The following is a 15,658-nucleotide window of genomic DNA, read 5'->3' as shown; positions in this document are numbered from 1 at the left end:
TTAATTAGCGAAAAAAAAACTATGTTCTTTTCATAATATTGACAAAAACTAATCACGATTCATGAATGTTCATTATAGGAAATAAGAGTTTCCAAATATACTTTTATTTAGATTTCCAGAATCACACAAACCCTTCAGAAAAACCTCTAGCAATTTTGCCAAAGATTCCACATAAATACCAATAAATCTGTAGAATTAAGTCGATGCTTATGTTTAATAGTCACAGCAATTTTTATTATCTTATACATACAAAACTTGAACTGTAAGCTTGAATGTCAAGGAGTTTTTATGATTCAGTTCACATTCTCGATGTGTAATTAAATACTTTTGATGGTTTCCAATCATTGAAAAAATCGCCCCCCTTTTTAGAATTTTCGCCCCCCAATTTTGATTTCTCAAATTTTCGCCCCCCTGGACCAGATTTTCGCCCCCAAGGGGGCGATTTCGCCCACTTTGGGAATCACTGTCCTAGAGAGAGACGTCTGGATATGGACGTGACCGTTGGCACTGGCCATGTGCTGGCGACCTTGATTGGAGAAATGATTGTCAAATGCCAGGCATCAGGCTCGTGTCGTTGATTCATAACTTTCCGGAACTAGCGCGGTTGGTCACCACGCTAATGCTGTGAACATAAAGCGACATGTTTTCAACGTGTTGTACAAAATACAACAGCGCGATCACTCGAGGGTTAACGCTGAATCCAGTCTACACCAAATTCGATTGCGACTTACACTTTCAGGAATTCCTCTTGGATTTATTTCAGGAACTCCTTCAAGAATTAATCCAGTACTTCCTGCAGGAAATGTTTAGGGATTCCTCAGGAATTGCCCTTCTGGTATTGCTTCCGGCCCTTATTATGAGTGTCACTTCACGGTGAAAATCGATCACGGTGACACATTGCGATTTCACGGTGGAAAAGTTGTGGGTAAATCAAATGGGAATCACTTTCACCGTCCTTATTACCGGTATCACTTTTTTGTTTTCACCGTGGAGTGACACTCGTAATCAGGCCCTCCGTGATTACTTCTGGGATTCCTTCAGGAACCTCTAGTCCTTCACGAACTCTTCCATGGATCCTTCAAGCAATCCATCTGCGATTTCCTCAGAAATAAATCCTGGGACTCCTCCAAAAATTTCTTAAGGAATTCCTCTAAAAAATCCTCCAGGGATTCCTCCATAAATACCTCTAGAGCTTCCTGTAGGAATTTCTCCAGAAATTCCTTTAGGTATTCTTCTAGAGACTCCTCTAAGAGTTTTTTCTAAAGATTCATTCTGGAATCCCTACAGGCATTTCTCTTGGATATCTTCCAAGGCTTACTTCAAGAATTCCTTCAAGAATTTCTCCAGGGCTTTACTCGGGAATTCTTTTTGTGATTCTTTCAGGAACATCTTATTTTAAAAATTCCTCCAAAGATTCCCTCAGGAACTCTTTTTATGATTCCTTCAGGAATTTCGCCTTGTATTTTTTTTAAAGGAATTCCTCCAAGAATTGAACCAGTATTTCCCCCAGGAACTGTTTAGGGATTCACAGGAATTCCTCTTGAAATTGCTTTCGGGATTCCTTCTGGGGTTTCTTCAGAAATTCATCTAGAGATTTCTTCAGGAATTGCTACATGGAGCGCCATTCCTCCACGAACTCTTCCTTCAGGATTTCTCCAAGAATTCCATCTGCTTTTTCTTCAGAAATCGTTCCCGGTGTTCCACGAATTCCTTAAGAGATTCCTTCGGAAGTTTCTTCAGAAATTTCGAATGAGTGTAATCAGTTTAGTACCTTTTAATTCCCAGGGTATTCTGCTTAGAGGGTTCGAAAAGTCGGTACAAGATCTTCAGAAATTCCTGCAGGGATTCCTCTAAAATTCTTCCAAGAATTCATCTAGAGATTCCCCTTGAAATCCGGCCAGAAATTCCTCTAGAGATTGATCTCCTCCAGTTATTCCTCCAAGCATTCCTCTAAGAGATTCCTCTAGGAATTGCTTCAGAGATTCCACCAAGAATTCCACCAGGAATTCTTCAAGAGATTCCTCCAAGGCTTTTTTCCAAACACACCTACTAAAATTCCTTCAGAAATTCCTTTAGGAATTCCTACAGGAATCCAAAGATTTTTCCAGGACTTACTTCAGGGATTCCTCCAAGAATTCCACCAGGGATTCTCCTATGCATTCTTCCAGGAATTTACAAAGGCATTTTTCCAGGGATTCCTCCTTGGATTCTTGCAGAGATTCCTCCATGATTTTATTTTCAGCGATTCCTCCAGGTATTCATCCAGGAATTTTTCCAGGCTCTCTTGAGGGAATTTCTCCATAAATTACCCCAGGAATTTCTTCAGGAATTCCTCCAGGAATTTCACCAGGAATTCCTTCATAAATTCTGTCAGCAATTCATCCAGGAAATCCTCCAGGGATGCCTTCAGAAATACCTTCTGGAAATTTTCCAGGGATTCTTCCAGATTTTCCTTCAGGAATTGCTGCAGAGACTTCTCCAGGAACTCCAGCATGAATTCCACTAATAACTCCTCCAGCAACTGCTTCTGGGATTTCTCCACGACCCAGGTACCGTATTACCCCGCTAATTCGATAGCGACTGTTGTCTAATTCAGGGTTCCTGATTTCCACTTTTCATCTTCTTCCCCATTCGAAGACAGTCAGCAGCGAACGGTTGTCGCTTGAGTTCGTGTGTGTGCTTGTCAGCGACGACAGCAAACTCCGGCGAACGGTGGGAAGCCACACTTGGAAATTATTCATTCGTCCACAAGGTTGTCCCAAAATTTCACATGGTCAAAAAGCTTGGGGGCTCACCCTGCAAATGATAGCTAAGGGTGTTAGAAACAAACTTTTGTATGACGGTAACTTTCAGAAATGACGTTTAGAGGTCGCCCCGAGGAGATTTTTGAAAAATGGTCATTTTTCGTAATAAATTTCATACAAATATTTTTTACCGTACAAAAATTGGCAATACCCGCTATTTTTATATTTTTTATACCTTGATATAGATCCAAACTACCTGGGAAAAATAATTAACGACATGTTTTGCAGGTAAATTTTTGATACTGATTTTTTGAATTTACTAAAATTTGTCATTTTTTGATATACTGTGCATTTTACCCATCATAAAAAGTATCTGAATCTAGAGCTAATTTAAAACAATTTCCATAAAAAGATAGGAAATTTTATGAGGAAAAACTTTGCCGAAGACAGCATGACGTTTTTTCTATCCGTTTAAGAGTTATTCACAATTTACTATTTGGTGAAATTTGAATTTTGAGATATTTTTCTAAAAATGTCACATAAGAACTTCCCAAAAACACATACAAAGTAAAAAATCACGTATGCTCAACAAGTTTTTGTCTCGATTGTGTTATGGAATTATGGTGACATCATTGTTTGATTTTTTTTTGTTATTCAATCCCTTCATATAGAAATTAACTAGCAGAATTTATTAAAAAGCTAGTTCTCTTGACAAGTTTCGTACTGCCTATTGATTTTTTAAAGATATTCTCCACAAAATGTTGAGCCATATTTTCGCGTTTCCCGAGTAGGTGGAAAAATCTGATGAATAGCATATTCTGTTATGATTGATTGAATTACTAAAGAGCAAAAACTGATATTGGTTTGATTGATATAAGAGGTAAAAGAACAGAAATAATAGCAAAACCTAATATGGTGAACTACTCAAAAATAGCTCGTTAAGATATTACAAGATCAAAACAATAGCAGACAAGATTTGTCACTTTTTTCTAGAAAATATTAAAAAATGGCAGCATCCAGCATCGAACCTCTCTCTCTCTCTTCTTGGCGTAACGTCCTCATTGGGACAAAGCCTGCTTCTCAGCTTAGTGTTCTATGAGCACTTCCACAGTTATTAACTGAGAGCTTCCTCTGCCAATGACCATTTTGCATGCGTATATCGTGTGGCAGGCACGAAGATACTCTATGCCCAAGGAAGTCAAGGAAATTTCCTTTACGAAAAGATCCTGGACCGATCGGGAATCGAACCCGTCACCCTCAGCATGGTCATGCTGAATACCCGTGCGTTTACCGCCTCGGCTATATGGGCCCCAGCATCGAACCTACGACCTTAGGATTCACAGACGGCGATGCTTACCACTCAACTGTGGCTCGCTGTTGTGAAATAACTTGGGAATAAGAGCATGCGGTTCTTCGTTTCTATAGCTCAGAAAGGGGCACAAGGCATTTCACTAACATTGAGCCATCTCTATGGGTGTATGTGTTCCATTTCGTGCAGAAGAGCTGAACTTGTTCTTATGTAGAAATTTTCAGCTATTTCGACATGAACAAAAACTGATATCATATCACTTTGAGCTATTCGTGCGATATTCATTAGAATTTTGAAGAACTCATCAAAATCACATTGAGCTATGATAGCAAAAAGTGTTCGATTTGAGATATGATTTAGATATTCTTGTCTACCCGGGTTATCTTACTTTCCTGTCGTTATTCTCAATTATTTTTCTACACGAAGACGTATGAGTCCTGGTTTAGTGAAGAAGCCCAGGAAACAGTGGCAAAGTGAATAAAGGCGAATACGTTGGTCCATACCAAATTCAAATCGCGATTACGAACATTTTACGTAAGAATAGGTACCAATTTTTAGATACTAAGTTCCAATTCAAGACATTCTAAAATGCAGAGCATGTCTTTTTTACATTTACTGACTTGAAATATCTTATCAACACCGAAAATAAGATACACCGAGGCAAATTGAAACGCGTGGGATAAGATGAACCAGCGAGTTAACGTAATGTTATCCAAGGTTAGAACAATTTGATTACCATAACACATACACGGCATACAATAAGACAAGGTAGGCTATTATTGGTAAACAACAGTTTTTTAGGACGTAAACAAGTGACGTCATTTTTATCGTCCTATATGTTGATTAAAATGATAGGGACTACTAGAACGTTTTATTCATGTCTTTGAACGATTTGAACAACATCATTGAAAACTAAAACGGCATGTTTTGCGAAATGTATCACCTTCTAAAGGATATAGAAAATGCGCCGTGCGTTTGATTGTGTATTATGCTCGTATAAACCATTGACAGTACATAACCGTTAAAAATGCCATGGCCTTCTAAGGCATCTCAAAATGGAACCCAATGATAAAGTTTTTCGCTAGTGGGTGCCTTTTTATATCAAAGAAAATGGATTTGTCAACGGAAACAAAAATTCAATAAATGATGCCACCCTAATTCCTAAACATAATTAAAACAAAAACTTGTTGAGCATACGTGATTTTTTACTTTGTATGTGTTTTTAGAAGTTCTTATATGACATTTTTAGAAAAATACCCAAAAATTCAAATTTCACCAAATAATAAATTGTGAATAACTCTAAAAAGGATAGAAAAAACGCCATGCTGTCTTCGGCAAAGTTTTTCCTCATAAAATTTCCTATCTTTTTATGGAAATTGTTTTAAATTAGAATTAGATTCACATACTTTTTATGATGGGTAAAATGCACAGTATATCAAAAAATGACAAATTTTAGTAAATTCAAAAAATCAGTATCAAAAAGTTAACTTCAAAACATGTCGTTAATTATTTTTCCCAGGTAGTTTGGATCTATATCAAGGTGTAAAAAATATAAAAATAGTGGGTATTGCCATTTTTTGTACGGTTAAAAATATTTGTATGAAATTTATTACGAAAAATGGCCATTTTTCAAAAATCTCGCCGGGGCGACCTCTAAACGTCATTTCTGAAAGTTGCCGTCATACAAAAGTTTGTTTCTAACACCCTTAGCTATCATTTGCAGGGTGAGCCCCCAAGCTTTTCGACCATGTGCAATTTTTGGGACAACCTAGTCCACATTCGCATCGCAAGCGAATGCGATTCGTGAGTGATGCGATTGATATTGTGCATACGAATTATTCATGTTTTCGAATTATTTTCTTTGCTAATCTAGCATTTCAGCGACAATACAGTAAAAATGTATGCATTACATGCAGAAATTCTCTTCTACTTATGATAATAGCCGCTTCGATCGCTCACCAGTATTCTTCACCATTCGCCATTCATTCATTCGCTTGCGATCCAAACTGCGACGAATGGCAACGAATATTCATGTCAAGCAGATGGCTCATCGCTTCCCACTGGTGATGGGGTTGCGTGTTTGATCACGACGATGCGTTTGCTGCATCTTTCTCGATTTGCTTCAGCAAAGAGGAGTGAATATGAATGGAGTGAGGCGAATATACCGATCCTTGGTCTAATTACCGGGGTAAACTTTCAATTCGACAAACTGGTCACTAGAGTGGTTCAACGTTGTATGAGGAAGAACAAAGCTCTTTCAATCAATATTGGCGCCCAAAACAACTGTGCAAAATTCCGCATTGCGATTTAAACTTGTATGGAAGTTAGTATGGGAAAACGTACTTTTTTGCATTTCACTCATAAGTTAAATTCTTTCGTCTAATACCATGTAACTAACGACGTTTAAGTAAAGCCTAGGATATGCCAAAAAAATTTGCCGAACTTAGGCCAAAAATTGAGATTTTATTATTGATGTTATTCCTTTACATGTTAAATGTTAAGCACCACCGGGAAATCTGTACGTTATAACTTTTTTCACAAGTGTCGGATCACTTTGCGGTCTTCGGCAAAGTTTTTCGGCATATCCTAGGCTAAGAGCTGCTGCAGGTGAGGGCATAAACGCAATATCAAACTGTTTTGTATTTATAGGGTAAGTACATGGCTGTAACGTTTGAACACTTTTTAATTCGACATATGTCGAATAAACAGGATACGAATTAAAAAGTGTCCTATTAAAACGTGTCGAATTAACGGGGTAAAACGGTTCTCCAGTCATCCCCCCAGGATTTTATTCAAGAATTTTTCTAGGAAGTCCTCTGGGAATTTCTCCAGGAATTACCCCAGGAATTTCTTCAGGAACTCCTCCAAGAATTGATCCAGGAATTGTTCCTGGACATCCTTCAGTCCAATATTATGTCAGCAATTCCTCCAGGATTTTTTCCGGGAAATCCTCTAGGGATTTCTCCACAAATTCTTCCAGGAATACCTTTGCGATTTTTTTAGGGATTCCTCCTGGAATAGCTTCAGAGATTTCTCCATAAGTTTCTCCTGGGATTTTCCCAGAGATTCCTTCAGGGAGTCCTCCAAAAATTGCTCCAAGGATTCTTCCAGGAAATCCTCCTGGAATTTATCAATGGATTTTTTTCAGAAATTTATCCAGTAATTCATCCTAGAATTGAAGATTTCTCCAGGAATTCCTCCAGGGATTCCTCCAGTAATTCCTCCAATGATTGCCCCAAAAATACATCCAGAAATATCTCAAGGAATTCCTTCAGGCATTCTTCGACGGATTGCTCCAAATATCCATCCAAGAATTCCTCAAGGAATTCCGACAGGGATTAAGCCAGAAATTTGTCCAGAAGTTCTTACAGGGATTCCTCCGATATTCTAGAGGTTTTTCCATGAATTGCTTCAGGGATTTCTCCAGGAATTTCTTCAGCGACTGCTCCAAGAATTCTTCCAGAAATTCCTCCAAGGATTCCTTCAGAAATTTCTCTAAGATTTCCTCTAGGAATTCCTCAAGAGATTTCTTCATTAATTTTTCTAGGGATTCCTTCCAGAATTCCTCCAGGGTTTTCTCCGAAAATTCCTCCAAGGGTTCCTCAAGAAATTTATCTAGGATTTCTTCTAGGAATTCCGAAAGAGCTTTTTCTTAAATTTCTCTAGGGATTTTCCAGGAGACAGGGTTTCCTTCAGGCATTTCTGTACGAACTTTTCCATGGATCCATTCAGATATTCAGGGATTTATCCAAGAAGTCTTCGAAGGAATTGCTCCGGGATTGTTTCCAGGGATTGCTCCAGGAATTCCGTAAGTGATTTCTTCAAATATTCATTTCAGAAATTTCAGAAATCCTTCAATCATCTTTTCAAGAATTTCTCCTGGATTACCCGATGTTTTTTTTTTTTTGAAATATTGCCTATCCGGTTGAAATCAAGACAGACATTCGATCAAAACTTGTCATTTTCTTGGTCCACAAGTGTCGCAACTGTTTCGCATCTAGTGCGCTGTGTTGCTGACAACAACGGGGAGGATGCGCACTACTTTTGACATGATGCAAAAACGTCGCGAGTTAGGTCGCGTCGCGACTTGATTGTGCGACGTCAGATTTGGTGGCGGCCCGACAATACTTCAAAAATTCCTGGTAGAATTCCGCCAGCGAAAAGTATTGGAAGATAATAGGTTCCTAAAATTAAAGACGAAATCTCGCTTATATTGAATAATACGATCAAGCATGGTATTCTAATCGGAATTGTACTTTACTCGAACTTCAAAAACAAAGGAATACAGGCATACCTCGATAGTACGTACACCACCGCTTCGTTTAGTGTACGTACTATCGAAACGTACGTACTATCGAAGCACAAATTTTTATTTCAAATTTCATTTTAAAATCAAAGAATGTTATCTCTAGAACGTCAGGATTGTCAAAAAATTACATGTGGCCTAAGGGTCCGTTTATTAATTGCGTAATTTTGCTTGTTTAGGATGCTATCTTCATTGGAAAAATCTTCATGTGCTCTGGGGATGCTTCGTATAGGCATCTCGTCTCTGGGAACTTATATTGATTTTATTTGAGTTATCTTTTAGAATCATCCAAACTGGTCTAGAAATAATTAAATCGATCTAGATCAGTTATATCTTGTTATAGAAACATTCTAGATGTATTTTCTCCTGCAATATTTATTGTCGTGATATTTTCAAAATCTTCTCCTTCTCCTTTCAAAATGCTCCTTCTAGGACACCTCCAAGAGTTTGCAGGTATTCTGGAAGAAATTTCTGAAGAAATCTTGGAAGTCCCGAAAGTATTACAGAAGAAATTCTTGGTGAAGTTTTGGAAGGAATCTCTGGAGAAATATCTGAAAGAGACCCTGGAATCTCATTAGAAATCGCAGAGGAGACTCCTGGAAGAATCTCTAAGGAGTCCCAGAAAGAATTCCTGGAGAAATCTCGGAATCAACACCTAGACGAATTTCGAAACTGAAAGAAACTTGAAACTTGAAGAAATCCCTAAAGCAAGCGAGAAAGCGAAACAATTGAATTGGTACAAGCTATATGGTAATGCAAGCCGCGGTTGCTAAAGTTTTTGACGTTTTGTGACCTTCTTGTTTACGTTTCGGACTTCAAGAGCTTTCCTCCAGAATTTCTCAAGGAGTCACTGGAATCCTCCAGGCATTTCATCCGGGATTCTCCGAATAGTTTATTTTAGGATGCCTGTGGATTTTTTTTTGGGCTACCAGATAGTATTCCTGGAAATTCTAGCAACTTCACCCAGAATTTCTCTAGGAGTTCTTTCGGGAATGGTATCAGAAATTCTTACCGAGATTTCTTCAAAAACTCCTTGCAGCAATCCGTAAGGATTTATTCCTGGAATTTCATACGAGATTCTTCCCGGAGTATGTTCTGGGAATTCTTCAGGAATTCCTTCTGAAACCCTTCCAGAAATCCTACAAGATCCCTGACAGGAACTTCATTCATGGTTCCGCTAAATGCTTCTCCGAGAACCCTCCAGGAACTTCTTCCGTTTTTTTTCGGGAGCTATTTCTGATTCAAGTATTCCTTCTGAGATTCCTACAATAATACAGGATTCTTTAGGAAATTCCTTCCGGGATTCCTCCGGGAATTTCTTCTGGGGAATTACTTTTCAGAAACTTCTTCCAGGATTCTTCTTAGAGCTTCTTCTAGGAATTCTTTCAGAAACTGATTCCAGGATATCTTCGAGAACTCTTTCCAGAAATCATCTAGGAACTCTTTTTTGGTGTCTACCAAGAGCTCCGACAGGAATTCCTGCAGACTCTTCTGGAATTCTTTCAGATATTTGTAATTAATTTCTACAGGAATCTAGGAATCTCTGCAAGAATCTCAGAGAACTTCTGGAACAATCCTGGCAAGAGCTTTTGACGGAACTCCAGACGGAACCTTTTAAGGAATCTCTTCAGGAATCTCAGAAAAAAAAACTTCTCGAAAACCGCAGAGGGAACTTCTGAAGGAATCCTAAATAAACTTTCGGAAGAATCTCATTAAGATCTTACGGAATTCCAGAAGGAAGCTCTGGAACAAATTTGTGGACAAATCACGAGGGGAGTTCCGTATGGAATTCTTGTGGAATAGAAGGAACTTCATGAGGTGAGCCACCATGCCACCATCAAGTTATAAAACAACACACGCACACATACCCCCCTTTTTTAATTTAATCCAACCTCTCATGATAAGCTGACGATTTTTTTTAATCCGAGAGCTGACGATTTTTTAAAGTCCGAATCGTAAACAACAAAGCCACGAAACGTCAAAAACTAAGAACATTTTCCTTAGCAACCGCGGCTTGCAGTGTCCTACGATACTCAAAGTTGCTTAAATTTCAAAACTCATGGAAAACTGTCAAATATTTTATACGTATAGCAAAAAAACCGTTAATTGTTGGGAAACAAAAAAAAAACAAGTAAGTGAAATGAAATCAATGGTTTGGACAAGTAACTTGATGGGTTTGATTTATGTTTTGGAGAGCATTCTTCGCCGAGAAATTTAGTTTATTACCACACAAAATATTTAGAACCATCATATGCTTTTTTACTACAACAGTCTATTGGTAAAGAAAACGTTTACCCTGGAGTAGTCGCGCTGTTGTATTTTGTACAACACGTTGAAAAAATCTTGCTTTTTGTACTCAGCATTAGCGTGGTGCTGGCGGTGGTGTCCAACCGTGCGAGTTGCTAAGCTGAGAAGCAGTCCTCTTCAGTTGGGATTTAACGCCAGAATGATGATGCCAGATATTATGACTGGTAGAAAATATCTCTGTAAAGCGAAGAATACTGCAATCATTACATCAAACGTATTCGTTCATGCCTTCCATTTCGCTATATTTTCAAACTGATTAATGAAAAACCGTGTTATAGGAGTCTGCATAACACAAATTCATAGTATCGGAGTCTCTGCTATACGTCTACTAATGATTCGAACTCATTTTTGTAGATTAAAATTTAACTAAATTTTGGTGTACGTACTATCGAGGCAAAATGTACGTACTATCGAGGGTACGTACTATCGAGGGTACGCACTATCGAGGGTACGTACTATCGAGGTACGCCTGTAATGAGGAAATTGTGTTTTTAAATTTTCAAAAATGCATTGATTTTTTGATTTTATGCGAAAGAGCACCTTTTTCTGAGTCACTATGATTTTTTTCAGATTTTTAAAACTTGGTTTTGGTATTTAAAATCGATTTCAAAAAGATTTTTCGAAATCACCTTTTGACAGCTAGGTAACTGTTTGACAGCACCGCCAAGTACAAACTGCGACGAGGGGTGATTCGACAAATCGCTCCCATACAAATTTCATTCAATTATTTTTAAATAGGTTCCAGGACTCCAAAATTCATGAAAATTTGGATTTCGGCTCAGTTTGACATGTAGATTTAGAATATCGAATTATCTTAACATCGTTAAAGAAGCCAATTCGAAATAAGTAAAATGGTAAATAGTTCTACTTTGACATTTGAGGTCAACCTTGTGTGACTGAGCTCGATATTTTTCGCACTGGGATTTCAAAAATGTTCCTATCTGACATACACGGTGAAAAAAAATCACTCAAAGTATGTGTTATAAGCTAGGGACGAGACAGAAGGCTAAACAAATAAAAATTATATATTTTCAAATATGGTTAATAAAAACGTCAGAAAATGAGTAAATATGTACTCTTGAACCATATATTGTGGTTTAAAACAAGAATCCCGATAGGACTTTAGGAGCCTATTAAAAGGATGCAGTTTCTTCAGAAGTTTACTCAGGGATTCCATTAGGAATTCTTACAATAAGCGAGATAGTCAGGGATTCTTCCAAGCAACACACATGTAACAAAAGATTCACGGTAACACAGGTTTTGGTTGCGCGGAAGTCATGGTGACTTACTTTAAACATATAAACACTTACATGCTTAAAGTGCTTTCAGACATTTCTCCAGGGAATCCTTCAGTAATTCACCCAAACAAGACTCTTCCGGAATTCTACCAGGGATTCCTAAGGATGCTTGACCCCCCACCCCTGATTGAAAAGCTGGCTAGGCCCTTGTTTAGTAGCGGTTGTGCACAATGATGACCGCTTTAGTGCCTACCAAAAATTTTCTCGGGAAATGCTTTTTTATGTCGAAAAATTTGAGATTAGATACATCCGCCATAACAAATAAAATGATTTTACTCCTGGTGACAACTGTGAACGCACCCCATGCAGGTAATCCATTGTTAAACACTGGCATAAATCGTGCATCCACAATTCAGGTACTCCACAACTGTTACAAACAACTTTCGACGAGAACATCACGCTTGTGGCGTAACCTCTCACTTGCGCTCACTGCAGATACTCACAGATACGCACACTGCAGATACTCGCGGAAGTTCTTGGATGACCTAGAACATCTTTGGAAATTATTTCTCTACATAATAATTGCTCCCTGGACCTATATGACGTTACACTGCATCAGTAATGTGACAACAAACCATTGATACCGCTTGTAGATGTTAAGGCTTTGACTCGAGGAAGTTCTTGGATGACCTAGAACATATTTGGAAATTATTTCTCCACAGAACTATGCTTCCTGGACCTGTAGGACGTTACACTGCATCAGTAATGTGACAACAAACCATTCAAAACGCTTGTAGATCTTGAAGTCTTTACTCGTGGAAGTTCTTGGACGACCTACAACATCTTTGGAAATTATTTCCTTACAGAAAAATGGTTCATGGACCTGTAGGATGTCACAACGTATCAGTAATGTAACAACAATCCACTGATTACGCTTGTTGATCTTAAGGCCTTAACTCGCGGAAGTTCTTGGCCGGGATGGGAACACTCACTTGCAACGAGTTACATTCACTTGCTATTTTCTCAGCTCAGAAGCGCGCAATCAAGAAACGATGTATGGACGACTTTTGCCATGTGATTTCGTCTACAACTTTGCCGAATAGAGTAAGGGTCGCACACCAATCCCCAGGTCGTGACAGAGCTGTGAAAGCGACTCTCCACGAGGTGAGTGTAATTTACATTCACCTCGTGGAGAGTTGCCTTCGCAGCTCCCTCACGACTTCGGTATGCGTGTGCGACCCCTACACTATGCGGCAAAGTTTTAGACGAAACCACAAGGTAAAAGTCGTCCATACATCGTTTCCTGATTGCACGCCTCTGAGTTGAGAAAACTGCAAGTGAGTGTAACCACAGAGAACAGACGTCTATCTTCGCTTTCTGCCTTGTGTAAAACTTTGTAACGGTCATATCAGAGTATGTGGTTATGCTCCCGTTGCGCGGCGCTAGCGTCTCATCACTTACATTGTTGTGTTGTCAAATTTGTTTTCAGTGCTCGCCGTTTTTGGCCGTTTGGCGCTCGTGTCGCTTTGTGGGCTAGTGTATTTTAACGATGAACACTGCCATCGTGGGGTCAAACCGACTTTATGTGTGGGGCAGTCCCCGTTGGTGGCGTTGAGGTACACTTAAATCCTTTACACACGATTTCGACGTATTCTTGTTCGAGCTTAAATGTCTGTTCTCTGTGGTGTAACTCTTTCCAAGTGAGTGTTCCCATCCTTGGTTATTGGATGACCTAGAATATCTTTGGAAATTATTTCTCTGCTCCCTGGACCTATAGGACGTTACACTGCATCAGTAATGTGACAACAAACTATTGATATCGCTTGTAGATCTTAAGGCCTTTACTCGTGGGAGCTATTGGATACCCAAGATCATCTTTGGAAAGTAGTTCTCTTCTCTTGGACCCGTAGAATGTTGCACCGTAACAGACATGTAAGAACAATCCATTGATTACGCTTGTATATCTTAAGGCTCTAACTCGCGGAAGTTCATAGAAGACCCAGCATATCTTTGGAAATGAATTCTGTTCAGCATAATGCTCAATGAACCTGTAGAATGTTGCACCGTATCAGTTATGTAACAACAATCATTAGAGATAAAGCCTCGTAGATATTTAACCATTTACTCGCGGAAGTTCTTGGCTTTGGGTGTCCTGGAACATCTTTCTCTTTACCACCATGTTTCATGGACCTGTGGCGTGTTGACAGTCTCCTTATTTCTTCGCTTCGTCCGTCCAAACAGTCCTTAACACCCCAAAATATCCCAAAATATCCACTCTCCAAAATATTGCAATGGAAAGACGCATCCGTGTTCTGCTTAATTTATTGCGTTAGAATGATCACGGTTTTAATTATGCTCGCCATTGCATTGCTCGAACAGTAGGATCTTGTACCATTTGGGCAGGTGTACCTATTTTGGGAACTTGCCGCTATAACTAAGTCAATTTCAAACCGATTGATTTAAAATTTTGTATAGAGTTAGGCACGTACAGTATCTAACTCTGTACAAGAATTCAAGTCAATCGATTTGAAATTAACTTAGTTATGGCGGCAAGTGCCCTAAATAGGTGCACCTGCCCAAATGGTACAAGACCCTATGTAATGGAATAAATTCATGCCAAGCACAGACATGAACTATGACAATGATTTGAATCGAAAATTGTTCGATGTGTTACGTCTGTTTGTCTGTGGAAGCAGTTTATTTCATAAAAGTGCACTGCAATCCAAAACGTCTGAAAACCCCCGTCCTTAGAAGTTTTTCTGTGGTTATGCTGTGTTACTATATGATTCAGAGAATTTAATGAACTGTTATCTAAATCGACTACAGTTTCAGATCTCCAAAAATCTAAATAAATAAATAGATGAACCAGTCCGGGGTTGAATATCTCCATTGTAAAGGAAACCCTTCTAATAACAATCAAATAAATAATATCCCAATTATTAATTTGTACTGAATCTATCTCACATACCAGTCGTTAATCCGCAAGGACGTGTAAATCCGTCTGAGGTGACGTTAATCGCTGACTTTTATGTTACGTTATAATTGGACCGTTTCGTCGGCTCTATGCTTGTCCTTCCTTTTTCCGACACGGATACAGCACACGTTTAATTTGACTACGGGTATTGCTCCTTTCACTTTCCCGAATCGATCCTTTTTCTCTCTGCTGCGTGTCCACGCAATAATCCCAGCACTGCACTGTGGTGCGGTAAGGGCTGGATAATTACACAATCACACTGACTGGCATGTGGCTATATCTTATGGGTGAATCACCATTTTCACAGTCGCACAATTCATTTTTCCAGCCCCACATTCTTTTCATATATCCTTTTGCTGAACGGCACGAGCACTTCACCGCAATTGAAAATGGCAGCAGTCGAATGGTATCCTTGCAAAGATGTTAGCCGACCTGTTTCCCAGCAGATTCTGCATATGTAACTTCCGGATACTACGCCGAACCGACGGAAAACTTGCGCAAAAATGTTCTCTACGTTACACACCTAGCTAGAGGAAAAACTGGTCAGCTCTAATATCCTAGGGCCGTAAAAACTCTACTTCACTTATTAGTTCCGTTCTAGCTACTTTACGAAACCGGAAAATGGCACTTTGTCGTGTCGTTGCACTTTCGAGTTCGAGTCGAGAGGGAAGTTTAATTATTTCACCAATAAATGGCACCAGCCATCGATAGCCATTGAGCACAATTTTCCACGGAGCATCGTAATTTTAATATCGGATGCCGATGTGATGTGCCATCCAC

General features: G+C 39.0%; 1 protein-coding gene across 1 annotated transcript in view; it reads right to left on the bottom strand.

The window, feature by feature from the left end:
• Window positions 1-15,658, bottom strand: part of LOC109401205 (uncharacterized) — a 27,416-nt gene extending 11,758 nt beyond the window's left edge. The window contains exon 1 of the mRNA XM_062842803.1: window positions 14,873-15,658. The gene's annotated coding sequence lies outside the window, so the exon portion shown is untranslated. The remainder of the gene's footprint in view (window positions 1-14,872) is intronic.

The sequence above is a fragment of the Aedes albopictus genome, chromosome 3, assembly GCF_035046485.1.
Source record: "Aedes albopictus strain Foshan chromosome 3, AalbF5, whole genome shotgun sequence".
NCBI classification, from domain to species: domain Eukaryota; kingdom Metazoa; phylum Arthropoda; class Insecta; order Diptera; family Culicidae; genus Aedes; species Aedes albopictus.
Note: the sequence above shows the minus strand (reverse complement) of the source record. Positions and strands in the feature narration are given on the sequence as shown.